We start from the raw sequence: 27,398 nt of genomic DNA on the forward strand, positions 1-27,398 counted from the left end.
CCTGTATCTGGCCTTTGATGTTGGTGCCTACTTTGCTCACCCTTTGGGTGGCGGGTAGGCACACTCATGCTAGATCAACTCTCCGACTGAGCGCATCAGCAATATGATTGGTCTTCCCACTTCGGTACTCCAGGTTGAAGTGGAATTTCGCTAGGAGTTCCACCCACCTGGCCTGTCTACCATTCAACTTTGGCTAGGTCGTCACATTCCCTCCCTTTCCTGAAGTGTAGTCCGTCCAAGTAATGGTCGGGTCAAAAACACGGCTAGTCGTTCTTTGTCGGAAAACTCTTCGTGTTTCCAGTCAAAGAGGGGCAGCTGTAAGCACGTGATTTTTGACCCTCCCCGAGAATTTTCACATTTTTAGCGTGAATATGTGAAATTGGGTCTAGTATAGCTATTTTAACTATTTTACTTTATTTCGTTGCAAAAAGAAAATTTCAAAAAATATATATATAAATTTTAGTTTATGTATTTCTCATAAACTTGAAAAATACAAAAAATTGCACTTTATTTTTGTACCTTATATAATTTCGAAAAAATACAAAAATAATAATTCTATTAAAGTTTTATTGGCATTTTTAACTTTGAAAAAATACAAAAATATTACCTCATATTTTATCTTAACATTTAAAAACGAAAATTACAAAAAATAGTTTTATTAATATTTGGTAGCTATTTTAAACCTTGAAAAATATTTAAAAAAGATATAGTTTTGTTTAAATACTAGTCTTATTTTTGGTAGTTATTTTGCTTACATAGGACTAGTTAAGCAACGTGTTCCTATTTCTCGGGTCCGGGCAAAAGAATAATATTCGGGTTCAAACTACCCGGTTTTAGGCCTAATTTTCGGACCTAGCCCATAATAAACCGTGTCCAGGACACATGGGGAACCCCACCACGCGTGGGGGACATATGCCTCGAACCCCACCACGCGTGGGGCTCATTTTCATGGGCATTGCATTACAAAAACACGGACTGGGAATTTTTTTTTTTAAAAAAGAAAAAGGACTGTTGGTCTTTCTTCTTGATAAAAGAAGAAAGAAAGGAAACCTGAGGGGGGGAAGGAACGGGAAGGATTTGAAATTTTTTGGAAAAAGTATTGTACACTCGTCTTCTTCAAAAAGAAAAAAGAAAGCAAACCCTAAAAGAGCTCCCCCCATCCTCACGTCCAAACCTGACTGTCAAGCCCAAACTCCATCTCCATCCCATCGACCACCCGCCAGCAGCACCCCTCCCGTCGTAGTTAAAACTCAGTCGCACCACCACCTCTATCAATGCTGGAAAACCACCCTAAACCAACGTCAAACTCCCCAAGACCACGAACACCCACAACGCCATAGCCTCCACTCTCTCACGTCCAAGCTCCAGCCATCGCGACCAACCAGTCACCACCTTCTGGCACCCCCACGTACCATCCCCGTCAACCTGCTGCCTCAAAACCACCATGGACGACCACTAAACTCCCTCCATCGCTGCACCCCGACGACCTCAGCTGTTCGTCGTCCCAGTCCGGTCGTCGACCACCAACGCTGCCCGTCCCAGCTTCACCAGCCTCACGTCCGAAAACCACCAGTCTGTCATCTCCCCCACGACCAAACAACCACCCTCCGACACCCCAAACAGCTCCCTCCGTCCCTTCTGTCCCAACGACCAAAACCAACGAAAACCCTCACCCAAACCATCTCCGGCTGCTGCGTCGTCCAACCACCCCCCGTCGTCAACTGCCCAAACGACCTCTCCAAACGCAGCAACAACCAGCTCCTCGACACCACACGAACGACCCTCCATAGCTGCTCCTTTCCTCATCTCCAACGACCCCTTATGTTGCAGCTTCACGCAACAGTTGCTGCGTCGAAATACAGCAGCTGTTGCTGCGTCGCTGCATTGCTGAGTAGCTCAGTCTTTGCTTCAGTCCGGTGAGGTTGTTTTGTTCGTCGAGGTCCGGCGCGTCGAGTTTGTTCGGTGAGGTCGACGTTGAGGTTTGGTCCATGGCTCTATGCGTTTCTGTTTATTCAGGTTAGTAAGCCTCGATGTATTGGATTAAAGAAATTTTACGTTCAATGTCAATATATCAATTGATATGATAATTTTCTGCTTATGTTTCACCGTATGCATTTTAGTTCATTTTTGTGTTATGTTATTATTGATTACTTGATGTCATTTGATTTAGTTGTATTAGTAGTCCCAAGATTAGTATTGTTATTATTTACGTTCAATGTGTTATGTTATTATTGTCTTAGTTTATTTGGACAAAATTAGTATTAGTACCTGTTGTTGCTACGCCCGAAACACTCATTCGCTTAACTTCTTTTAGCAAATCTTGACAAGTTATGAGATTGTAGTTGTGAAGAAGCCGTAAGGTTTAGCATTGTTAAAGGCGTTAAAATGGCATCCTTTAAAAATAAATAAATAATTATAAAAAAAATAATAAATAATAATAAAAAAATAAATAAAAAGAGACGAGCTTCGCTAAATAAAAATGTACAAATTGCGGAGCCCTCGCAAAATATATGTGTTAAATACTTAGATTCCGGGACGGGCCGTTTAGTAAATTTCACGGCCCTACCCCAAAATAATAATGCGCTAGTTGCTTTAGGCGCGCCTTTAATAATGTTATCTCCCTAAACTCGGGTGCACATTTATGTGACCCAAATCCAAATCTCAACGGAGTCGAAATATGTCTCTAGTCACGGGCGCATTGATTGTGGCGTGGCCCGAGATGCATTTCCATGACGTTGCAAATTCTTTAAAAAATAAGAATGAGATGAGCCTCGCCGAATAAAAATACAAATTGCGGGGCCCTCAGTAAATACTTGTTTAAAATTACTTAGAATTCAGGAGGGTCGTTTAGCGAATTTCACGGCCTCCGCAGAATAATAACGCGATAGTCGCTTTAGGCACGTCTTTAATAATTTAATTTTCTTAAACTCGGGTGTGCATTTCATGCGACCCAAATCCAAATCCTAAAACATCAAATAAAACATGTTTCGGATTGTGGGTGCATTTCATGTGACACAGTCCAAAGATATATTTTAAGCGATGTTCACATTCTTGTAAAAACAATAATAATAAAGCGGTTAACAGTTAAAATTTGCACATAAGTTCATATTGTATTTAAAATCAGATAAATAAGCCAAATATAACAGTTGAGCGACCGTGCTAGAACCACGGAACTCGGGAATGCCTAACACCTTCTCCCGGGTTAACAGAATTCCTTATCCGGATTTCTGGTACGCAGACTATAATATAGAGTCATTATTTTCCTCGATTCGGGATTAAAATTGGTGACTTGGGACACCCTAAATCTCCCAAGTGGCGACTCTGAAATAAAAAAACAAATCCCGTTTCGATTGTCCTTTAATTGGAAAAAACTCCCCTGCGCCCCTCGGGCGCGGAAAAAGGAGGTGTGACAGCTCTGGCGACTCTGCTGGGGAATATAACCCAGAACCACTGGTTCAGGGTTAAGAATTCGAGCTTAGTGTAATTGTTATTATTTGGCTTTATTTATTATCTGATTTGATTACATGTTTCGAGCCTAATGTGCTAAATGCTGCTTTTACTGCTTTGATATTGTTTGAACTGTACATATAAACTGTGCCGAAACCCTTCTCTTCTCTCTTGAGGAGCGCACGCTGGTCGTGGCTTCTTTCTGTTAGTGTCATATGCCAAAATAGAACGAGGATTCGGAGGAGTTGCAAAATCGGATGGCCTTTTGGTTACCGGTACACAGCTCCCATCCTTGGCTCGAGTTGTCCGCTCGGGTAAGCCAGGTCTAGAACAAATACCCAGGTTATGAACTTAGTATAACAAAGCCACATGCCGGATCCCTAGTAGGAACGTTTATTTGCATCATGTGCATTTGACTTAGGGGACTCAACACAGGGGTTGGGTCCGTCTAGGACAAGCAACCTGAAAATAATAGACCATCTTTGGCATCCTATGTGCTACATGTTATATTTATTCAAGGGTGAATAAGTCATTTGGCGGACCAATGATATTTGCGGACAAATGACACTTCTTATCATGCTGATCACGTTAAATAAGAAAGTTGCACGATTTTTTATTAAGCATGCTATTATATTAATCAAAGCATGGGGAACATTTGTGGAATCCAAGAAGCCTTGGAATTCCCTATGTCCCCCACGCTTGCTTTTTGGGAAAGCACATGGGGAACATTTGTGGAATCCAAGAAGTCTTGGAATTCCCATATGTCCCCCACGCTTCATATGTTGGGAAAAGCTCATGGAGAGCATTTGCGGAATCCAATAAGTCTTGGAAATCGTTATGTCTCCCATGCCACATTTTTGAAAGAAATAATAAATATAAAAAATAAAATTACAAATAAAAACAAAGCATGAAAATTCAAAAAAAAAAATTTGTATGTTGTCATCATTTTCCACGTATAAGAAAATCGTGAAAAAAAAGAGAAAATAACAGCATAGAAGTCCTAGTAGAGTCGAAATTCTACGAAATTTTGAAAATGAAAAAATGTCTTGTTAGTTTGTTATATTGAAAGCAAAGGAAAAATAAAAATAAAAAAAAGATCATCATTGTTCTGTCTGTTTTTTTTTAAAATATTAAAGAAAATAGTTTGTTTTGCCATTAAATGAAAATGAAAAAGAGTTTGGTTTTTTTTTTAAAAAAAATGTTTTATTTTATTTTATTTTGCTTGTCTATGAAAATGCCAGAAATAAAAATAAAAAGAGTCCGGCATTGAATGTGATTTTATTATTTGTTCCAAAAATAAGTATATATATAATCCAAAAAAAATTTCAAAAGAAAGTTCAAAATTCAAAAAGATAAAATAGATAAATAAAAATCCGAAAATATTTTGATTCTTCTTTCAGGAATTGAAAAGAAAATTCAAAATTCAAAAAAAAAAACATTTTTAGGAGCATTTCTATTAAAGGTAGAATTCCGAAAAATATTTTCTTCTTTTCTTTAGAATAAATAAAAAAAAAACGAAAATTCAAAAAATATTAGTCTTTCTTTTAAAAAGAAAATCAATCAAAAAATAATATTTCCTTGCTTCTTTTAAAGTAGTTCCTTTAAACGAAAATTCAAAAAAAAAGTTAGTTCATCTGCTTATTATTATTTGCCTACTTATTCTTATTTGCCCGAACTACGCGGGTTTGATTCTCACCGGATGTGAGATACGTAGGCAACCCTCATCGGGTCCAACCCCACCTTTTGCTAAAAACCAAAAAAACAAATAATAATAATGATAATAATAATAAAAAAATACATGTCAAATTTTAGTTTTTGTCATAAAGAAGTCGGGTGACGCTGTTTTATCAAGACTTAGCCGAATGTTCCCGAAAGGGACGCCGGAAGGCTGACTTTGCATAAACAGCCACCTTTGGGTCATTTTAAGATTTGGTCCAGTTGACCCACACAACCTTAAAAATCTTCGTCCCCGAGACGTTGACAGGCCGTGTTTGCAATATTGAGTTTCCTATTTTTGAAAAACAACAAAAGAGTCATAACTAAGTCAGGAGATGCTGTTTGTCATAAATAGCCGAATGTTCCCGAAAGGGACGCCAGAAGGCTGACTTTGCGTAAACAGCCACCTTTTGGGTCATGTCTAGGAGTTTGGTCCAATTGACCCACACAGCCTTAAAAGGCTTCGTCCCCGAGACGTCGAAAGACCGTGTTTGCAACACAAGGTTTTTATCGTAATTTGAAAAAAAAAACAACAAAGAGTAAACGGTCGGGTGAATGCCGTTTGGATGTTTAGTCAAAAAAAATGAAAAATAAAATAAGCCGAGCCAGCTTCGGCCGCGTCTTAAACCGTTCTTGCCGAAATAGCCTTAGAGTATCTTTCAGTTGTCGAAAGGCTATTTTCGTAAAAGAATGGACAAGTTTGTAAAAGTGTCATAAAATAATCCTCCCCGGCCTCAAAATTCATGTGAAATTTGGAAGGGGCCACATTTGCAAAAATAACCGTTTGGTTGCATTTGTTGAACTGAGAAAGGGAGCTAGCCTTTTGTTTTTGAAGTTGGTAAACCTTTTGATTAAAATACGCGGGTTGTTTGATTTTCAAGTTTGTAGGTCATCTTTAAACCTTTGAAACCCGGTTTGTTTTAATATGAAAGTGAAAAGAAAAAATGTTCATTATTGTTTATTTTATTGGGCCGAACTACGCAAGGTCTGATTCATGCGGGGTCATGATACGTAGGCAATCTCCATAAGATTCGACCACAACAAAAAAAAAAGAAATGAAAAAAAAGAAATGAAAAAAGAAAATGAAAAAAAAGAGAATGAAAAAGAAAAAGCGAAAAAAGAAGAAGAAAAACATCGAAAAAGAAAAGGAAAAAGATGTTGTTAATAATGAGGACCGACTGAGTCCATTCTAACCTGTTTGTTTTGCAAGAAAGTTAAGGTGGTTGGTTTGTGGTAAGCCGGACAATGACACCCAGAATCCTTTACTTGCACCTCCTGATGCACACTCTGCGGGGATCAGGCCTGATGACGGAAGCATTCGAGCCCTATTGGGAACTTGTTGACTAAGGGTAATGATATGGAAGTTGGCAATGGTCATTGCAATACTAATGCAAAGCTCAGTGGCTACGATGCCAAGTTTGATAAAATGGGAGGACGCTCCGTTCCTTGGTTAACAAGAAAGAAGCAGTTGGTGGCTTATTTTGTTGTCATTCCTGTTTGTTCGGATTATTAGGATTGTAATTCGGATTTTGTTTTGTGTCAATATCTTTCCGCTTATCTTTCCGTTTTGTCATAGCGGTTTGTTTTAGTTTTGTCCAGGTTGTTTAGGATTTTTATTTCGTTTGTTTGTTATTTAAACCATTTCACCGGTAGTCTAGCACAAAATCCAATCTTTTATTATTTCCAGTCATCTTTTGTTTAGTCCTTTTACCATTTTTGTTCAATGCCGATTCTAGGGACATGACATGCGCACCACACTTTGGGCCTAGTCTTTAAAGTTAATCATAAAACCCTGGAAAGGCGATCAGACCATTTAAAGAAAATAAGGACGGTTTGAGATTATTCAGAGCTCGAGTCATGTGGAACTGGGGCAAGTTAAACACAAAGAAAACCGTTAAAGAAAGATTCGCCTAAATTGGCATGAGGGTCGTTCATAATAATGAGAATGAGAGTGTCGCCCAACGGTGCTTTAGAAGTGACAAATGAACAAACAGATGTTGAATATAATTGTCAAGTCCAGCACCATCAGAAGAGACTACAAATTTAAATCGTGTTGTTTGCATTTGGCATATTTTGAAGACTGGAATGACGAAGGCATTTTGTTCTGCTACCCAAACACTTTATCCTTCGTTACCCCTTTTGAGCCTTATTTATTTTTCTTTCATACCCCTCGTTCGGAATCGGTAAACAAAAGAAAAAAAAAGAGAAAGAAAAGAAAACAACAACAAAAAAAAAAAAATGGTAACAAAAAAAAGTCAAAAAGAGGAATTGGGAACTACGTTTGACCTGATTCCTCAAAGAGGATACGTAGGCGCTTCACGGCTCGGTCATAGTTTTGAAAAAAAAAAATTCCAAAAAATATCCCCAAGCAAGAAAACTGGGGCAGAGGTTGCGTTCGTTGTAAATAAATCTGGTTCCGAAAGTTGTAATTAATAACCCAGAATCGATGCACTTTTGAGCCTTTAATACCCTTTCTTTCTAGCCCTATCCAAAACCCACATTACGGTCCAAAGAAAGACCTTCCGATCAGTCTTCAAAAGATGTCAAGTCAGACTAATGTTGTCTTACCGGCGAACATAACATTCTGTTCCACAGCAGAAAGGACTCTAATCTCCAGCAGAAAGAGTCATACCGGCGACACTCCAAATCCCCAGCTGAAAAGTGATACAAATGAGAGAGTCTTATCGGTGAAAACCTTCACAGGCACCATAAGGCGATGAAAGCTGAGAGAAAAGCCAAAAATGAGAGAGACTTGATAGTGAAAACCCTTCGGGCACTGCAAGTCGAATAAGATTGGGAATCAGATGGGGAATCGCCAATTGAGGATCTTGAAAGATGATTGGCGGTAAAGGATAGGCCCCATATGCATGTCATGGCCATTAGAGTCGGTATCTGCGTTTGATAGGTTTTTAATTATAGTTTCTTTTGTAAAAGAGTCATCGTTTCCTTTGTCTTTATTTTTGTTTTTTTATCTTTCTCCTTTCATAGAAAAATCCCCAATAGAGTCTGTCTGGTCAGAACAAGTGAATTGACTTCAAAATATGCCATCAACTTTCCAATTATGCCAGATGAGATCTGACTAGTACCTCCAAGTAGTATAGTCAGCAAAGAACAAGCGCGAGGCCAGTGTCAAAAGATATCCCCAGCAAAAAGGAATTGACAAAAGGATTGACGAGCATCAAGAGGGATGCCCTTGCCAAAACCAAGGTTATAAACCCCAAGGCCAAGGCCCGTGAACAAAGCAAGGAGAGCAGTGAGCATGATTCGGCGAAATCCATACTAGACTAAAAGGTCGAGGAAATGCCAGTTTCCGAGCTATGCCACAAAAGAAGAGGGATATCTCCATCAGAAAGGGATTGTACCCAGCAAATAAAATCGTCCCCAACAAGTTGTGGAACACAGAGCAAGGAGGGAGAAAGGGAAAACCATCCCAGCAGGAGTATCACAACCAACCACCATGTTTTAAACTAACAATTTTGTTTGATTTGAAACAGGTAAGGGAAATGGCATTGAGGCAGAAACGCATGCCACAAGGGATATTATCAAACTGGGGCAGAAAATTTTCCTTCCATTTAGAAAATTTTCTGGAAGTCAGGTACCCCCAGCTGATAACATTTTACCCCCAACAGGTAAGTAAATAATTCCTCAACAGTGTTATCCCTAGCAGTTGCGAGGAGTCCAACACAAGATTGGAAAGTCGGTATCCTCAATGGTTATTCTTCAAAGGAGGAAGCTAATAATAATAATAATAATAAAAAATAAAAAAAAAGAATAATAATAACAAAAAATAAAAATAAAAATTGGGGAAGGTAGAAAAGGAAAATTCATCCCAATCCCAGCAAGTATTCGAGGTAAGACACTTTCAAGTCTTAAAGATATGTCGGGTTCATCCGCCCTCAAACAGGATATGTCGGGTTCATCCGCCCTCAAATAGGATCTGTCGGGTTCATCCGCCCTCAAATAGGATATGTTGGGTTCATCCGCCCTCGAATAGGATCTGTTGGGTTCATCCTCCCTCGAATAGGATATTTTGGGTTCATCCGCCCTCGAATAGGATATGTCGGGTTAATCCGCCCTCAAATAGGATCTGTCGGGTTCATCCGCCCTCAAATAGGATATGTCGGGTTCATCCGCCCTCAAATAGGATATGTCGGGTTCATCCGCCCTCAAATAGGATTTGTCGGGTTCATCCGCCCTCAAATAGGATATGTCGGGTTCATCCGCCCTCAAATAGGATCTGTTGGGTTCATCCGCCCTCAAATAGGATATGTTGGGTTCATCCGCCCTCAAATAGGATATGTTGGGTTCATCCGCCCTCAAATAGGATATGTTGGGTTCATCCGCCCTCGAATAGGATTTGTTGGGTTCATCCGCCCTCGAATAGGATATTTTGGGTCCATCCGCCCTCAAATAGGATATGTCGGGTCCATCCGCCCTCAAATAGGATATGTCGGGTTCATCCGCCCTCAAATAGGATCTTATTTTCAAAGTTATTGTTGAAGACATGCGCCCACCTGAATAACGAGAGGAATACATTTTTGTCTTTTCATTTCTGTTCTAGGTCACCCACCAGTATAATGCGGGCATATCATGTTTCATATCTTTACCACCAGGCTCCCACCTGTATAACGAGAGGAATACTTTCAGTCTTTAAAATTCTCACCAGGCGCCCACCTGTATAACGAGAGGAATACATTTCAGTCTTTAAATTTCACCACTAGGCGCCCACCTGAATAACGAGAGGAATACATTTCAGTATTTGCATTTCATGTTCTAGGCGCCCACCTGTATAACGAGAGGAATACATTTCAGTCTTTTATTTCAAGCGTTGAAATTGGGAGCCCGCCCAGATAATAGAGGCATACATTCAGTTTTTACTTTTAAGTGTTGAAGTTGGGAGCCCGCCCAGATAACAGAGGCATAAATTCAGTCTTTATTTTCAAGTGTTGAAGTTGGGAGCCCGCCCAGATAACAGAGGCATAAATTCAGTCTTTACTTTTCAAGTGTTGAAATTGGGAGCCCGCCCAGATAACAGAGGCATACATTCCACGTCTTTACCCATAGGAGATGCATTTCCTCCTAAGTTTGTTTTAGTTTTACCAGTAGGAGACGCACTTCCTAAGTTCAGTTTCACCAATAGGAGACGCACTTCCTAAGTCCATTGTACCAATAGGAGACGCACTTCCTAACCTAAGTTTCACAAGTAGGAGACGCACTTCCTAAAAAGTTTCACCAATAGGAGACGCACTTCCTAAGTTCAGTTTCACCCATAGGAGACGCACTTCCTAAGTCCATTGTACCAATAGGAGACGCACTTCCTAACCTAAGTTTCACAAGTAGGAGACGCACTTCCTAAAAAGTTTCACAAGTAGGAGACGCACTTCCTAAAAAGTTTCACCAGTAGGAGACGCACTTCCTAAAAAGTTTCACCAGTAGGAGACGCACTTCCTAAGTTTATTGCACCCAATAGGAGACACACTTCCTAAGCAAGTTTTCATCAATAGGAGACGCACTTCCTAAGTCAGTTTCACCATAGGAGACGCACTTCCTAAAGTTCAGTTTCACCATAGGAGACGCACTTCCTAAGTTCATTTCACCCATAGGAGACGCACTTCCTAAGTTTAGTTCTACCAATAGGAGACGCACTTCCTAAGTTCAGTTTTACCATTAGGAGACGCACTTCCTAAGAATAGGTTCACCAATAGGAGACGCACTTCCTAAGTTAAGTTTTACCAATAGGAGACGCACTTCCTAGATCCATTGTGCCAATAGGAGACGCACTTCCTAAGCAAGTTTCATCAATAGGAGACGCACTTCCTAAGTCAGTTTCACAATAGGAAGACGCACTTCCTAAGAATAGTTTCACCATAGGAGACGCACTTCCTAAAAGCAAGTTTCACCAATAGGAGACGCACTTCCTAAGCAAGTTTCATCAATAGGAGACGCACTTCCTAAGTCAGTTTCACAATAGGAGACGCACTTCCTAAGAATAGTTTCACCATAGGAGACGCACTTCCTAAGAATAGTTTCACCATAGGAGACGCACTTCCTAAAGTTCAGTTTCACCATAGGAGACGCACTTCCTAAAGCAAGTTTTATCAGTAGGAGACGCACTTCCTAAGATAAGTTTCACCAGTAGGAGACGCACTTCCTAAGCTCAGTTTCACCAATAGGAGACGCACTTCCTAAAAATATTTCACCGATAGGAGACGCACTTCCTAAGTTCAGTTTTACCATAGGAGACGCACTTCCTAAGTTCAGTTTCACCAATAGGAGACGCACTTCCTAAAAATATTTCACCAGTAGGAGACGCACTTCCTAAGCAAGTTTCACCAGTAGGAGACGCACTTCCTAAGCAAGTTTCACCAGTAGGAGACGCACTTCCTAAGCAAGTTTCACCAGTAGGAGACGCACTTCCTAAAATCCATTGTACCAGTAGGAGACGCACTTCCTAAAAAGTTTCACCAGTAGGAGACGCACTTCCTAAGTTTATTTCACCCAATAGGAGACGCACTTCCTAAGCAAGTTTCACCCATAGGAGACGCACTTCCTAAGATATGTTTCACCATAGGAGACGCACTTCCTAAAGTTCAGTTTCACCATAGGAGACGCACTTCCTAAAGCAAGTTTCACCAATAGGAGACGCACTTCCTAAGCAAGTTTCATCAATAGGAGACGCACTTCCTAAGTCAGTTTCACCATAGGAGACGCACTTCCTAAAGTTCAGTTTCACCATAGGAGACGCACTTCCTAAGTTCATTTCACCCATAGGAGACGCACTTCCTAAGTCAGTTTCACCATAGGAGACGCACTTCCTAAAGTTCAGTTTCACCATAGGAGACGCACTTCCTAAGCAAGTTTTACCAGTAGGAGACGCACTTCCTAAGAACGAAGGTTGTTGCGTGTCGAAGTCAGGAGTCCGCCTGTAGAACGGAGAAACATTTTTCAAGATCAAGCAGTGACCCACTGGAAAGCAGAAGGTTACAACAAAAATCCCCAGCACTCAATCCAAGACAGAAGCAACAAGAAGCTCGCCTCAAGAACGCGAATCAATAGTCTGGGATGATCAACAGAAGCTGGTCACAAAAACAAAGAAAAAAAAAACAAGAAGAAAAAAGAAAAAGAAAAAGAAAAAAAACCCAGATTACGGAAGTGGAGAGCGAATGTGGTCTGCTCAAGAACTAGCACCTACAACTAGCAAGTATCAAGGTTCAGATCCAAAGTCTGCATGAAGCACCATTCAAGACTCAAGACCAAGTTTCAGAAGACTTAAGAGATAGGAATCCTTGTAACAAGTAGCTGATAGGCTTAGCTAGTCTTTTTCAGTTTTCATTTTTGTTGTAATGACAGGACCGCGGACCGGAACCTCAACGGAACGGCACCTCGATCGGCTCTCCACCTCGGTACACTTCACTATCTCTCTCATTCCCGAACTACACGTGGCCTGATTCCTGTATAACCAAGGATATGTAGGCAGCTCAGATACCAGGGCTCGGTCACATTCCCTCCCTTTCCTTAAGTGTAGTCCGTCCAAGTAATGGTCGGGTCAAAAACACGTCTAGTCGTTCTTTGTCGGAAAACTCTTCGTGTTTCCAGTCAAAGAGGGGCAGCTGTAAGCACGTGATTTTTGACCCTCCCCGAGAATTTTCACATTTTTAGCGTGAATATGTGAAATTGGGTCTAGTATAGCTATTTTAACTATTTTACTTTATTTCGTTGCAAAAAGAAAATTTCAAAAAAAATATATATAAATTTTAGTTTATGTATTTCTCATAAACTTGAAAAATACAAAAAATTGCACTTTATTTTTGTACCTTATATAATTTCGAAAAAATACAAAAATAATAATTCTATTAAAGTTTTATTGGCATTTTTAACTTTGAAAAAATACAAAAATATTACCTCATATTTTATCTTAACATTTAAAAACGAAAATTACAAAAAATAGTTTTATTAATATTTGGTAGCTATTTTAAACCTTGAAAAATATTTAAAAAAGATATAGTTTTGTTTAAATACTAGTCTTATTTTTGGTAGTTATTTTGCTTACATAGGACTAGTTAAGCAACGTGTTTCTATTTCTCGGGTCCGGGCAAAAGAATAATATTCGGGTTCAAACTACCCGGTTTTAGGCCTAATTTTCGGACCTAGCCCATAATAAATCGTGTCCAGGACACATGGGGAACCCCACCACGCGTGGGGGACATATGCCTCGAACCCCACCACGCGTGGGGCTCATTTTCATGGGCATTGCATTACAAAAACACGGACTGGGAATTTTTTTTTTAAAAAGAAAAAGGACTGTTGGTCTTTCTTCTTGATAAAAGAAGAAAGAAAGGAAACTTGAGGGGGGAAAGGAACGGGAAGGATTTGAAAATTTTTGGAAAAAGTACTGTACACTCGTCTTCTTCAAAAAGAAAAAAGAAAGCAAACCCTAAAAGAGCTCCCCCCATCCTCACGTCCAAACCCGACTGTCAAGCCCAAACTCCATCTCCATCCCATCGACCACCCGCCAGCAGCACCCCTCCCGTCGTAGTTAAAACTCAGTCGCACCACCACCTCCATCAACGCTGGAAAACCACCCTAAACCAACGTCAAACTCCCCAAGACCACGAACACCCACAACGCCATAGCCTCCACTCTCTCACGTCCAAGCTCCAGCCATCGCGACCAACCAGTCACCACCTTCCGGCACCCCCATGTACCATCCCCGTCAACCTGCTGCCTCAAAACCACCATGGACGACCACTAAACTCCCTCCATCGCTGCACCCCGATGACCTCAGCTGTTCGTCGTCCCAGTCCGGTCGTCGACCACCAACGCTGCCCGTCCCAGCTTCACCAGCCTCACGTCCGAAAACCACCAGTCTGTCATCTCCCCCACGACCAAACAACCACCCTCCGACACCCCAAACAGCTCCCTCCGTCCCTTCTGTCCCAACGACCAAAACCAACGAAAACCCTCACCCAAACCATCTCCGGCTGCTGCGTCGTCCAACCACCCCCCGTCGTCAACTGCCCAAACGACCTCTCCAAACGCAGCAACAACCAGCTCCTCGACACCACACGAACGACCCTCCATAGCTGCTCCTTTCCTCATCTCCAACGACCCCTTATGTTGCAGCTTCACGCAACAGTTGCTGCGTCGAAATACAGCAGCTGTTGCTGCGTCGCTGCATTGCTGAGTAGCTCAGTCTTTGCTTCAGTCCGGTGAGGTTGTTTTGTTCGTCGAGATCCGGCGCGTCGAGTTTGTTCGGTGAGGTCGACGTTGAGGTTTGGTCCATGGCTCTATGCGTTTCTGTTTATTCAGGTTAGTAAGCCTCGATGTATTGGATTAAAGAAATTTTACGTTCAATGTCAATATATCAATTGATATGATAATTTTCTGCTTATGTTTCACCGTATGCATTTTAGTTCATTTTTGTGTTATGTTATTATTGATTACTTGATGTCATTTGATTTAGTTGTATTAGTAGTCCCAAGATTAGTATTGTTATTATTTACGTTCAATGTGTTATGTTATTATTGTCTTAGTTTATTTGGACAAAATTAGTATTAGTACCTGTTGTTGCTACGCCCGAAACACTCATTCGCTTAACTTCTTTTAGCAAATCTTGACAAGTTATGAGATTGTAGTTGTGAAGAAGCCGTAAGGTTTAGCATTGTTAAAGGCGTTAAAATGGCATCCTTTAAAAATAAATAAATAATTATAAAAAAAAATAATAAATAATAATAAAAAAATAAATAAAAAGAGACGAGCTTCGCTAAATAAAAATGTACAAATTGCGGAGCCCTCGCAAAATATATGTGTTAAATACTTAGATTCCGGGACGGGCCGTTTAGTAAATTTCACGGCCCTACCCCAAAATAATAATGCGCTAGTTGCTTTAGGCGCGCCTTTAATAATGTTATCTCCCTAAACTCGGGTGCACATTTATGTGACCCAAATCCAAATCTCAACGGAGTCGAAATATGTCTCTAGTCACGGGCGCATTGATTGTGGCGTGGCCCGGGATGCATTTCCATGACGTTGCAAATTCTTTAAAAAAATAAGAATGAGATGAGTCTCGCCGAATAAAAAATACAAATCGCGGGGCCCTCAGTAAATACTTGTTTAAAATTACTTAGAATTCAGGAGGGTCGATTAGCAAATTTCACGGCCTCCGCAGAATAATAACGCGATAGTCGCTTTAGGCGCGTCTTTAATAATTTAATTTTCTTAAACTCGGGTGTGCATTTCATGCGACCCAAATCCAAATCCTAAAACATCAAATAAAACATGTTTCGGATTGTGGGTGCATTTCATGTGACACAGTCCAAAGATATATTTTAAGCGATGTTCACATTCTTGTAAAAACAATAATAATAAAGCGGTTAACAGTTAAAATTTGCACATAAGTTCATATTGTATTTAAAATCAGATAAATAAGCCAAATATAACAGTTGAGCGACCGTGCTAGAACCACGGAACTCGGGAATGCCTAACACCTTCTCCCGGGTTAACAGAATTCCATATCCGGATTTCTGGTACGCAGACTATAATATAGAGTCATTATTTCCTCGATTCGGGATTAAAATTGGTGACTTGGGACACCCTAAATCTCCCAAGTGGCGACTCTGAAATAAAAAAACAAATCCCGTTTCGATTGTCCTTTAATTGGAAAAACTCCCCTGCACCCCCTCGGGCGCGGAAAAAGGAGGTGTGACAGCTACAAGATACCCTTCTTGTAGCAAGACTCTGCCAAGGGCATAGTCGGAGGCATCCATTTGTACCTCGAATGGCTTGGCCAAATCATGGAGGGCCAAGATGGGGCTACTAGACATAGCCTCTTTTAATGCGTTGAAGGCCTCTGCCCGCCTGGGTCCCTTATCCCAAGGTGTGACCTTCTTGAGGAGTTCTGTTAATGGCACTGCGATGAGGGAGTAATTTTTCAAAAATCCGATAGAAGTTACATAGGCCAAGGAACGCCCTCAAGGCGTGGATATCTTTAGATGGTAGCCAATATATGATAGCCTAGATCTTCTGTTGGTCCATCTTGATTCGCCCTTCCTCGATGACTTGTCCGAGGAAGTCAATCTATTTTATAGCAAAGGAGCACTTGGACAGCTTTGCATATAGTTCGTGCTCCCGCAATCGGGCTAGGACCTTCCGCAAGTGCTCCAGGTGTTCTTCAAGTATTTGGCTGTATACCAAAATTTCATCCACATAGACCACCACGAATTCGTCAATGTACTATCGGATGACTTGGTTCATCTGGGTGCAAAACGTGGCTGGAGCGTTAGTTAGGCCGAACGGCATAACCAGGAAGTTGTATGACCCATATCTTGTCACACAGGTCATCTTGTACTCATCACCCTCTACAATTCGAACTTGCCAATAACCTGTCTTCATGTCAATCTTGGTGAACACCATCGCATCACCCAGTCTATTGAACAAGTCTGCCATTAGTAGAATATGGTACTTGTTCTTCACGGTGATTTTGTTTAGAGCCCGATAGTCCACACAGAGTTGCAGGCTGCTATCATGTTTCTTTTGGAATAACACAGGGTACCCGTATGGGGATTTGAAGGGAACAATGATCCATGTGTCTAGCATTTCCGTCAACTATCTTCGAATCTCGGCGAGTCCGGGTTGTGACATTCTTTAAGGCTCCCGGGCGAGTGGCTTCGTGCCCGGCACCAACTCAATTTCATGGTCCATAGTGCGCCTAGGCGGGAGTCACTTTGGCATGTCCTATGGCATGGCATCTTCAAATTCCAGTAGAAGCTCCTTCACGGGTACATGAATGGGACCCAATGAGCGTTCTATGTCTTCAATGTAGAGGGTTGCCAAGAATGTAGGTTTATGTCTTTTGACCCCCTTCTTCAACTACAAGGCCGAGATATTCTCAGCGGCCATCTTCATAGGCATGCACGGGATAATGCAAGGCTTAGCCCTATTTGTTCCCATCATTAGTAGCATGTCTGCATATAGTACAGGCATGGTGTTGGTTTGCCTTAGGAATTCCAACCCAACTATCAACTGGAAGTCATCTATGATCACCACTCGTAGATTGAATTTTCCTTTGTAAGGGCCAAGCTTCACTGGTACCTCTTTGGAAATTCCACCACTGGCTGAGGAGGTGAATTGATAGCCTTTACACAACCTCTACCCTTTCCTACAACTAGACCAAGACGCTCCACTTGAGTCGAGGCTAAGTAGTTATGGGTAGCACCCGTGTCTATCATCGCCCGAATGGGCTTGCCATTTACCTTCATATAGACGAACATTAAGGTCCTCTCTTGTTTAAGAGTAGTCCTCTCATCCTCCTTCATTTTCCCTTTCTTGGTGATGGGACAGGGGTCTTTCTTCTTATGAATACCTGTACTGGGTTCCGCTAAGGCTTCAAATATAGAGCCAACAATTGAATTGAAGGCACCCACTGGTTTAGTATGGTCTGCATCATCTGTGTCATCATTTGTCCCATCATCAAAATCTTGATGGGCGTTCATCTATGCATGTGGGCATTTATTTTTCCAATGTGGTCCGCCATAATGATGGCATCTTGAAGGGGATTTCTCCCCCGATCATTGTTGTTTGACACAACACTATTGCTGCCTGAGGAGGGAGCCTTAGATTTGGTTGCACTCTGATCTCCCGCACTCTGCTAGGGCCACCATTGCCAGGATGGCCTCTTTTATATCTCGCTCGGGCAGGCAGTTGAGGCCTATCCTTTCGAGCTTCCACTTGATAGTCCCCAAAGCATTCAGCTGCTTAGATCGCCTTGGGTAGGGTATCTACCCTTTGTCTTTGTAGCTCCATACGGGCATAAGGTTTCAACCTTTCAAAGAAGGTGAAGAGTTTGTCTTTTTCCCTCATGTCACGTATGTTCAGCATGAGCGCGGAGAATTCCTGTATGTAGTCCCGTACTAATTTGGTCTAGCGGAGCTTTCGTGGCTTTCTCCTTGCATTATATTCAACATTTTCGAGGAAGAACTGTAGGCATATGAATGCCTTCAGTTCTGCCCATGTCTCGAGAGCATCTTCGTCGGCCCTGATGGCTTCGTACTTCCTCCGCCACCAGAGTTTAGAATTACCTTGAAGATACATGACAGCAGTTGCTACCTTCTTAGCTTCTTCTAGGCCACCCACGGTATCGAAGTACTGTTCAATGTCAAAATTGAAGTTTTTCACTTCTTTGGCATTCCGAGCTCCACTGTATGACTTTGGCTAAGGAATTTTTAGTTTTTGTGTCGCGGGGGCAAGGTTCACAGCACCCCCGGTTTGGTTTCCTCCTCCTCGAAGCAGGCCTTCTAAAGCAGCATTGACAACATTGAGCTGGTATGTCAAGTTATCTATAGTTTGTTGCATGACAGTCACCCTGTCTGCCTTTTGTGCCCTGTAGGCTAAATCCTCGGCACACTCCTGTTGGAGGCCCTCGAATTTGCCAAAATTTTTGGCTACCTCTGTGGCTTCCGTTTGCCGATCTCCTTCAGAGTCGCGACTGATGTTTTCTATTTCAACTTCAGCCTGGAGCATTCTGCAGTCCAGGTCATCCAACCTTTGCACTAGGCTGGTTCTTAGTTCAGGCACCGTATCCATGATGGGCTGCAATATGTCAACTGTCTCTTCAAGGGCCGCAATACGGTCCCCATGATTCCCCATAGTTAGAAATAGTGGTCATGGCAATGTGTTCCCTCGTGCGATGTCGATACTAGGCTCTGATACTAACTGTTACGCGACGCCTTCCTGAGATTCCTTGGAAGGGCGACGTAAGGCTAAGCAACTGATGTAATTGCAGTTACTATCCGCCAACTGAGGTCCCCTCCATACGCTAGACGAGATTGTTAGTGTCATATGGGAAAACCAATGTCAAGATCAATTGAGAGAACAAAAATGAGAATTGAGAATGAAAGAAAGCTTGATTGCATTAATGAAAGCTATTACAGAAAAGCAACGTGGTGTCGAGGGGGAGAGACACTAATACAGAGAATAGTTTGCTTGCTAGAAAGTTTGATTGCTTGATCCCCCTAATAGTGCTTAAAAAATAAATCAAAGTTACAAGACTAGACCTAATTAAGCTAGAGGAGCATAATAGAAGTACATGAAATAAAATTACTCTATATTTACAATGAAAAGGACTTAGTTTTCTCCAAGGTAGAAACAGGTCCGTTGTCAGCAACCTTGTCTTTGCATCACGGCCTGCGCGCAAGGAGCTTTTGGCATCTGTATGCGGATAGGCGCTGGCGAGGGATATTAGTGAGGCGACAAAGACACATGCGCGCTTGTCACTTGGCCAGACCAAGACCACGGGGCCATCTGTGGCGCTAGGCGTTGGGAGGCTTGCTAGTACGCTACGAGGCGGGTCCAAATGGTCATGGGGCATGGCTGGAAAGCTGTCATGACATTAAATATGCCATAAATTGGATAAAGAATTTAGGGGCTTTAATTATCTGCCATTGACTTTGCTCATTACAAAATATTTTCACAACAAGCCAGTTGTATCGATCGGTTCGTAACTTGAGTAATGGCAAGAACCAAAATGGTAACTTTCACACTATTGGGCTCATGCCCATGTTATCCAGCCAAAGACCTAATGGCCTATTCCTATTCTCTTTTGATTTCCATTCCTATTTAGAATTGGATTCGGTTTATTTCTATTTTGAGTGGGTTTTGACTTTAAGAGAAAGTACCACTCATGATCTATAAATAGGACAACCTTTGAGAATTATTCTATGCTCATTAATACAAGTCTTTGAAAGACTTAAGCACATAAGAGTGGTTTTTGAGAGAGCTTTCATCAAGAGAGAAGAGAGAAGAAAAATATTTGGTTTCCTGTAGATTTTTATTTCGACCAGCCAACATTCAAATCACGTTTTCCGATTCGTTAACAGTTGGATCGTGCTAAAATTTTGATTAAGTATTAGTAACATCTTCGTCTTGGATTTGAACGGTGGAGTTCGGATTTGGAGGCTCGTAGAATCTGATTTCGAGCCTCGAACAACAACTTCGTTTTTGTGGATTCTCCTCTTTCTTCAATTGATTAGTTGTTGCTCTTATTACAGTTGTTGCTCCGTGTTTGGCACTTGTTGTGTATCCAATTTGAAGAACTTTTGTAACCTTCTTATTGTTATAGTGGAGCTTTTTGGATCTTTGTGATTCCATGGTTTTTACCTTCGATTTGAAGGTTTTTCCACGTTAAAATTTGGTGTTCTTTATCTTCTTTATTTTCGGGTTTGCCTCTTCTTCATCATAACACACACTTCTCATATTTTCAGTTTGGTACTTTGGTACTTTACTAGCTGCATTAGTAAGACAATAAAGCAGCAGCTGGTATATTAGCCGAAGCAGGCAACATTAATGATCTCGATCTTTCTGCTGCTAGCATCTTGTCATCTAAGAAATATCCTTAGGAAATGTTGCGCCCAATGGCCCAAGCAGAAAACTACTAGTAGTAGAAATGGCATGGGATAACCACTTTTTAATATGGTATTTAGTTTTTATCTAGTATTTTTAATGCTGAACAAAAATAGCCATTACTTTATTAATTAATACGAAAATATATTTTTACCCCTTTTTCATGAGTGTTGTGTAAATATTAAGGACATGGCGTCCTTCACATTTATACTGCACACATGAAGTTAAGGACACCATGTCCTTAATATTTACACTGTACATATAAAGTTAAGGACATGACATGACACTTTGTCCTTAATATTTATACAATATTCATGAAGTTAAAGATACCATGTTCTTAATATTTACACAACACTCAGAAAGTTAAGTACACTATATCCTTAACATTTACATTGCATACATGAAGTTAAGGACACCATGTACTTAATATTTACACTGCACATATGAAGTTAAGGATATAAGGTCCTAAAGTTTAACAACAGAAGGTGCAAATACAAGTTAAGGATATTATGTCCTTAACATTTACACTGCAGACATGAAGTTAAGGATGCCATGTCCTTAACATTTACATTGCACATATGAAGTTAAGGACATGAAGGACACTTTGTCCTTAATATTTACACAACATTCATGAAGTTAAGGATACCATATCCTTAATATTTACACAACACTCATAAAGTTAAGGACACTATGTCCTTAATATTTACACTGTATACATGATGTTAAGGACACCATGTCCTTAACATTTACACTGCACATATGAAGTTAAGGACATAAAGTCCTAAAGTTTAACAACAGAAGGTGCAAATACAAGTTAAGGACGCCCTTCATAGGCCTAAGCTTGCCCTTCTTCCCAAATCTCATCACGCTCTTCATAGACGACACTCGAAGCAATACCCGCTCACCAACCATAAAAGCCACATCTCGAACCTTACGGTTTGCATAACTTTTTTGCCTAGACTGAGCTGTACGAAGCCTATCCTGAATAATCCTGACCTTGTCCAAGGCCTCCTGAACCAGATCCGTACCCAACAACCGAGCCTCCCCTGGCTCAAACCATCCAACCGGAGACCGACACCACCTACCGTACAAAACCTCATAAGGAGCCATCTGGATACTCGACTGGTAGCTGTTGTTGTAGGCAAACTATGCTATAGGCAAAAACTGGTCCCACGAGCCTCCAAAGTCAATAACACAAGCTCGTAGCATATCCTCAAGAATCTGAATAGTCCGCTCGGACTGCCCGTCCGTCTGAGGATGAAATGCTGTGCTCAACTCAACCTAAGTGCCCAACTATCGCTGAACTGCTCTCCAAAACCGCGTACCTCGGTCCGAAATAATAGACACAGGCACACCATGAAGGTGAACAATCTCCTGGATATAGATCTTAGCTAACCTCTCGGATGAAAAGGAGACTGCCACAAGAATGAAATGTACTGACTTGGTCAGCCTATCAACAATGACCCATACTGCGTCGAACTTCCTCCGAGTCTGCGGGAGTCCAACAACGAAATCCATAGTGATCCGCTCCCACTTCCACTTGGGAAGCTCAATCCTCTGAAATAAACCACCAGGCCTCTGATGCTCGTACTTAACCTGCTGACAATTCAAACACCGAGCCACATATGCAACGATATCCTTCTTCTTTCTATGCCACCAATAATGCTGCCGCAAATCCTGATACATCTTTGCAGCGCCCGAATGAATAGAATACTGGGAGCTATGGGCCTTTTCTAAGATCAACTCTCGAAGCCCATCTACATTAGGCACACAAACTCGACCCTGCAATCTCAAAACTCCATCATCATCTAAGGTAACCTACTTGGCACCTTCGTATTGTACCGTATCTCTGAGGACACACAAATGGGGATCATCATACTGCCGATCTCAGACACGCTCCAATAATGAAGAGCGAGCGACTGTGCAAGCTAACACACAGCTGGGCTCAGAAACATCCAACCTCACGAACTGATTGGCCAAAGCCTAAACATCCAAAGTAAGCGGTCTCTCACCGACCAGAATATAAGCAAGACTACCCATACTGGCTGACTTCCTACTCAAAGCATCGGCGACCACATTGGCCTTTCCCGGGTGATATAAGATAGTGATATCATAATCCTTCAACAACTCTAACCACCTCCTCTGCCTCAAATTCAACTCCTTTTGCTTGAACAAATACTGAAGACTCTTGTGATCCGTGAACACCTCACATGCCACTCCATACAGATAATGCCTCCAAATCTTCAATGCGTGAACAATGGATGCCGACTCCAAATCATGAACCGGATAGTCCTTCTCATGAATCTTCAACTGTCGCAAATCATAAGCAATGACCTTGCCATCCTGCATCAACACTGCACCAAGCCCAATACGAGATGCATCACAATAAACTGTATAAGGCCCTGAACGTGTGGGCAAAACCAACACCGGTGTCGTAGTCTAAGCTGTCTTAAGCTTCTGAAATCTCGCCTCACACTCGTTCGACCATCTAAACTGGGCACCCTTTTGGGTCAACATGGTCATCGGGGTTGCGATAGATGAAAACTCCTCCACAAACCGATGATAGTAGCCTGCCAATCCTAAAAAACTCTGAATCTCCGTAGATGATGCTGGTCTAGGCCAGTTCTTGACTGACTCAATCTTCTTTGGATCAACCTGAATACCCTATGCTAACACAACATGACCCAAGAATGCAATTGAACTCAACTAGAACTCACACTTCGAGAACTTAGCATATAACTGACTATCCTTCAGAGTTTGAAGAACCACTCTAAGATGTTGCTTGTGCTCCTCCTGGCTGCGGGAATATATCAAAATATCATCAATGAAGACTATCACGAACAAATCCAAATAAGTCCTGAACACTCGGTTCATCAAATCCATAAAAGCTGCTAGGGCATTGGTCAACCCAAATGATATAACCAAGAACTCATAATGCCCGTACCGAGTGCGGAAAGCTGTCTTACGGACATCGGATGTCCTAATCCTCAACTGATGGTAGCTAGATCTCAAGTCGATCTTTGAAAATAACTTGGCACCTTGAAGCTGATCAAACAAATCATCAATCCTTGGCAATGGATACTTATTCTTGATTGTAACCTTGTTCAACTACCGGTAATTAATACACATTCTCATCGACCCATCCTTCTTCTTAACAAACAACACCGATGCACCCAAGGCGGAACACTGGGTATAATGAAACCCTTCTCAAGCAAGTCTTGCAACTGTTCCTTCAACTCTTTCAACTCAGGCGGGGCCATACGATACAACAGAATAGAAATGGGCTAAGTGACCGGAGCCAAATCAATGCAAAAATCAATATCCCTATCGGGTGGCATACCCGGCAAGTCTGAAGGGAATACCTAAGGAAACTCATGAACAACGGGCACAAAATCAATACAGGGAACCTCAGTACTAGAATCACGAACATATGCCAAATAGGCCAAACACCCCTTCTCGACCATACGCCGAGCCTTCACATAAGAGATAACACTACGGGTAGAATGACCAGGAGCCCCTCTCCACTCTAAACGAGGCAAACCCGGTAAAGCTAAGGTCACAGTCTTGGCATGATAGTCCAAGAAAGCATGGTAAGGTGATAATCAGTCCATCCCCAATATAACATCGAAATCGACTATGTCTAAAAGCAACAAACCTACACGAGTCTCAAGACCCCCAATCACCATAATACAAGAATGATGGACTCGATCAACAACAATAGAATCACCCACCGATGTAGACACATAAACATGAACACTTAATGAATCACTAGGCATGATCAGATACGGTGCAAAATAAGATGACACATACGAGTATGTAAACCCTAAATCAAACAACACTGAAGCATCTCTATCACAAACCAGAACTGTACCTGTAATAACTATATCTGAAGCCTCAGCCTCGGGCCTAGCTGGAAGAGCATAACATCGGGGCTGTGCCCCACCACCCTGAACTACATCTCTGGGATGGCCTACAACTGGCTGGCCTCCACCTCTAGCGGTCTGAGCTCTACCTCTAGTACCTCTACCTCCACCTCTAGCACCTCTACCCCCACCTCTAGCTGGCTGGGCGGCCTGTGGGACACCTAGTGCCTAATCCATAGCACGGGAACTTTGATGCGGAGAACTGTTCGAAGCTCGAGGGCAATACCTAGCAATATGCCTCGTGTCGCCACAAGTAAAACAAGCCCTCGGCTGCTGGGGCTGACAACCCTGGAAACTCTGAAGCGGTGGTGCATTGTAGGACTGCTGATCAGAATACTGCATCTGAGGATCACGGCTACCTGAAGCACTGTGAGAAACCTGAAGTGCTGACTGGAAAGGCCTAGGGGGATGGCCTCTACCTCCAGTCGAGGTACCACTGAATCTGCCTGAACGACGGGGTCTCTTATCTGACCCATGACCACCTCCCTGTGACAGAACCATCTCTACTCTCCTGGCCACATTGGCCGCCTCCTGGAAAGATATCTCACTCCCAATCTCCCTAGCCATGTGAAGACGAATCGGCTCAATAAGACCATCAATAAACCTCCTCACCCTCTCTCTCTCTCTCGGTAGGAATTATGACAAGAGCATGGCGAGCTAAGTCGATGAACCTGGTCTCATACTGGGTAACAGTCATGGAACCCTGCTGGAGGCGCTCAAACTGCCTCCGATAGGCCTCTCTCTGAGTAATGGGGAGAAACTTCTCCAAAAATAGATGTGTAAACTGCTCCCAAGTCAAGCCTGGCGATCCGGCTGGTCTGGCCAAATAGAAATCCCTCCACCAAGTCTTGGCGAATCCAGACAAGCGAAATGTAGCAAAATCAACCCTGTTGGTCTCAACAATCCCCATGTTCCTGAGAACCTCGTGGCAGCTGTATAGATAATCCTGGGGATCCTCAGAAGAAGCACCACTGAAAGTAGTAGTAAAGAACTTGGTGAACCTATCCCGCCTTCACAAAGCATCAGCAGACATAGTCGCTCCATCACCGGTCTGAGCTACCACACCCGGCTGAACTGTTCCAACTGGCTGGACCGCTGGAGTCTGAATCTGGGGAGCTACTTTCTCCGGAGTGCGAGTAGCAAGAGTCTGGGCTCCTCCTCCAGCCTGAGAGAAGGCTGGTGCTACAGGAAGCAAACCTGCTCGGGTGACAATCTCCATGAGGCCCACTAATCAGACTAGAGCATCCTGAAGAACTGGGGTAGCAATAAACCCCTCTGGGACCTGAGCTGGGCCCACCAGAACTGCTGGGGTTGGAACCTCGTCATCAAAATCAACCTAAGGCTCCGCCACTAGGGCTGCTGCTCGGGGTTGAGCTCTGGCCCTACCTCGACCTCCGGCGCAGCCTCGACCTCGCCCTCTGCCCTTCGTGGGAGCTGCTGCTGGGGGCTCGGGCTGCTGAGCGGTGGATGAGGAGGCGCTTGTTCTCGCCATCTGCGAAAGAACAGAGTAGAAAGGCAATTAGTATTGAGAAGCAAAGCCGCGCGATAAGAAAGAACAAGTATGAAGTTTTCCTAACCCTATAAACTCTGGGGGATAAATACAAACGTCTCCATACAGATCCATCAGACTCTGCTGAGCTTTTCCGTGAATTGTGAGACCTATGTAACCTAGAGCTCTGATACCAACTTGTCACGACCCGGATTTCTCATCCTCTGGAGTCGTGATGGCGCCTACTCGTAGAAGCTAGGCAAGCCACGAAATTTAGAAAATTCTTTACTCCTTTATTTTAATCTTCTTAACAACTTGCATTAACAGGTGATAAACATTTAAATAATAGCGGAATATGAGATTAAACAGAAGACTTAAACAAAATAAGCCAAAATAATACGGAAATCAACATATGCCTCTACCCAGAAACTAGTGTGACAACATTCACGGACTATCTATGATTACTACATATAAACGTTTGAAAGAAGGAATACTGTCTGTCTCGAATACAATGATAACAGAACAAAATAACTGATAGAAGAGACGTCGGGCCTGCGAATGCCTGCAGGACTACCTCGGAATCTCGGTGGACTGAAGGCTGGCTCCCAAGCTACTACTGCTGACCCAGTGGTGTTTCGGTATCTACACACAAGTGCAGAGTGTAGCATCAACACAACCAACCCCATGTGCTGGTGAGTGCCTGGCCTAACCCCGGCGAGGTAGTGACGAGGCTAGGACCAGACTCCAGATAAACTTGTGCAATTATATGTATATACAGCGGAAAAATAAACTGGAACAAACAAATTAAAGCTGGGGAAGGGGAAACATGCTTCGGGGAATAACAGGTAAAACAGAATATCAAGAGAATTATAAAGGAATCAAAATCAACCACTAGCAAGAGTAAGGAAAACAAAGGCAGATTTCACTTTCTTTTCACATCTCGTTGCAGGCGTGCAACCCGATCTCATTACCTGTATCTCGTGGTAGGCGTACCACCCTCTCCCGTTTCATTTATCTCGTGGTAGGCGTGCCACCCGCTCCCATTTTATTTATCTCGTGGTAGGCGTACCATCCGCTCCCATTTCATTATATCTAGTGGTAGGCGTACCACCCGTTCCCATTTCATTATATCTCGTGCTAGGCATACCACCCGCTCCCATTTCATTATATATTGTGGTAGACATATAACCCGCTCCCATTTTATTTTATCTTGTGGTAGGCGTACCACCCGCTCCCATTTCATTTAACTTGTGGTAGGCTACCACCTACTCCCAGTTACAAGCCAACAATGATCACAAGGAATCCCGACAAGGGAACAAGAGTAATATAACAACTTTCCGGCAAGGGAACAATGGTGATAATAACATATGAAGCGTAATAAACCATAACGGAATCATAACAGTTATAATACAAGACTCACGGGCATG

The sequence above is a fragment of the Nicotiana sylvestris genome, chromosome 1, assembly GCF_000393655.2.
Source record: "Nicotiana sylvestris chromosome 1, ASM39365v2, whole genome shotgun sequence".
Lineage (NCBI taxonomy): Eukaryota > Viridiplantae > Streptophyta > Magnoliopsida > Solanales > Solanaceae > Nicotiana > Nicotiana sylvestris.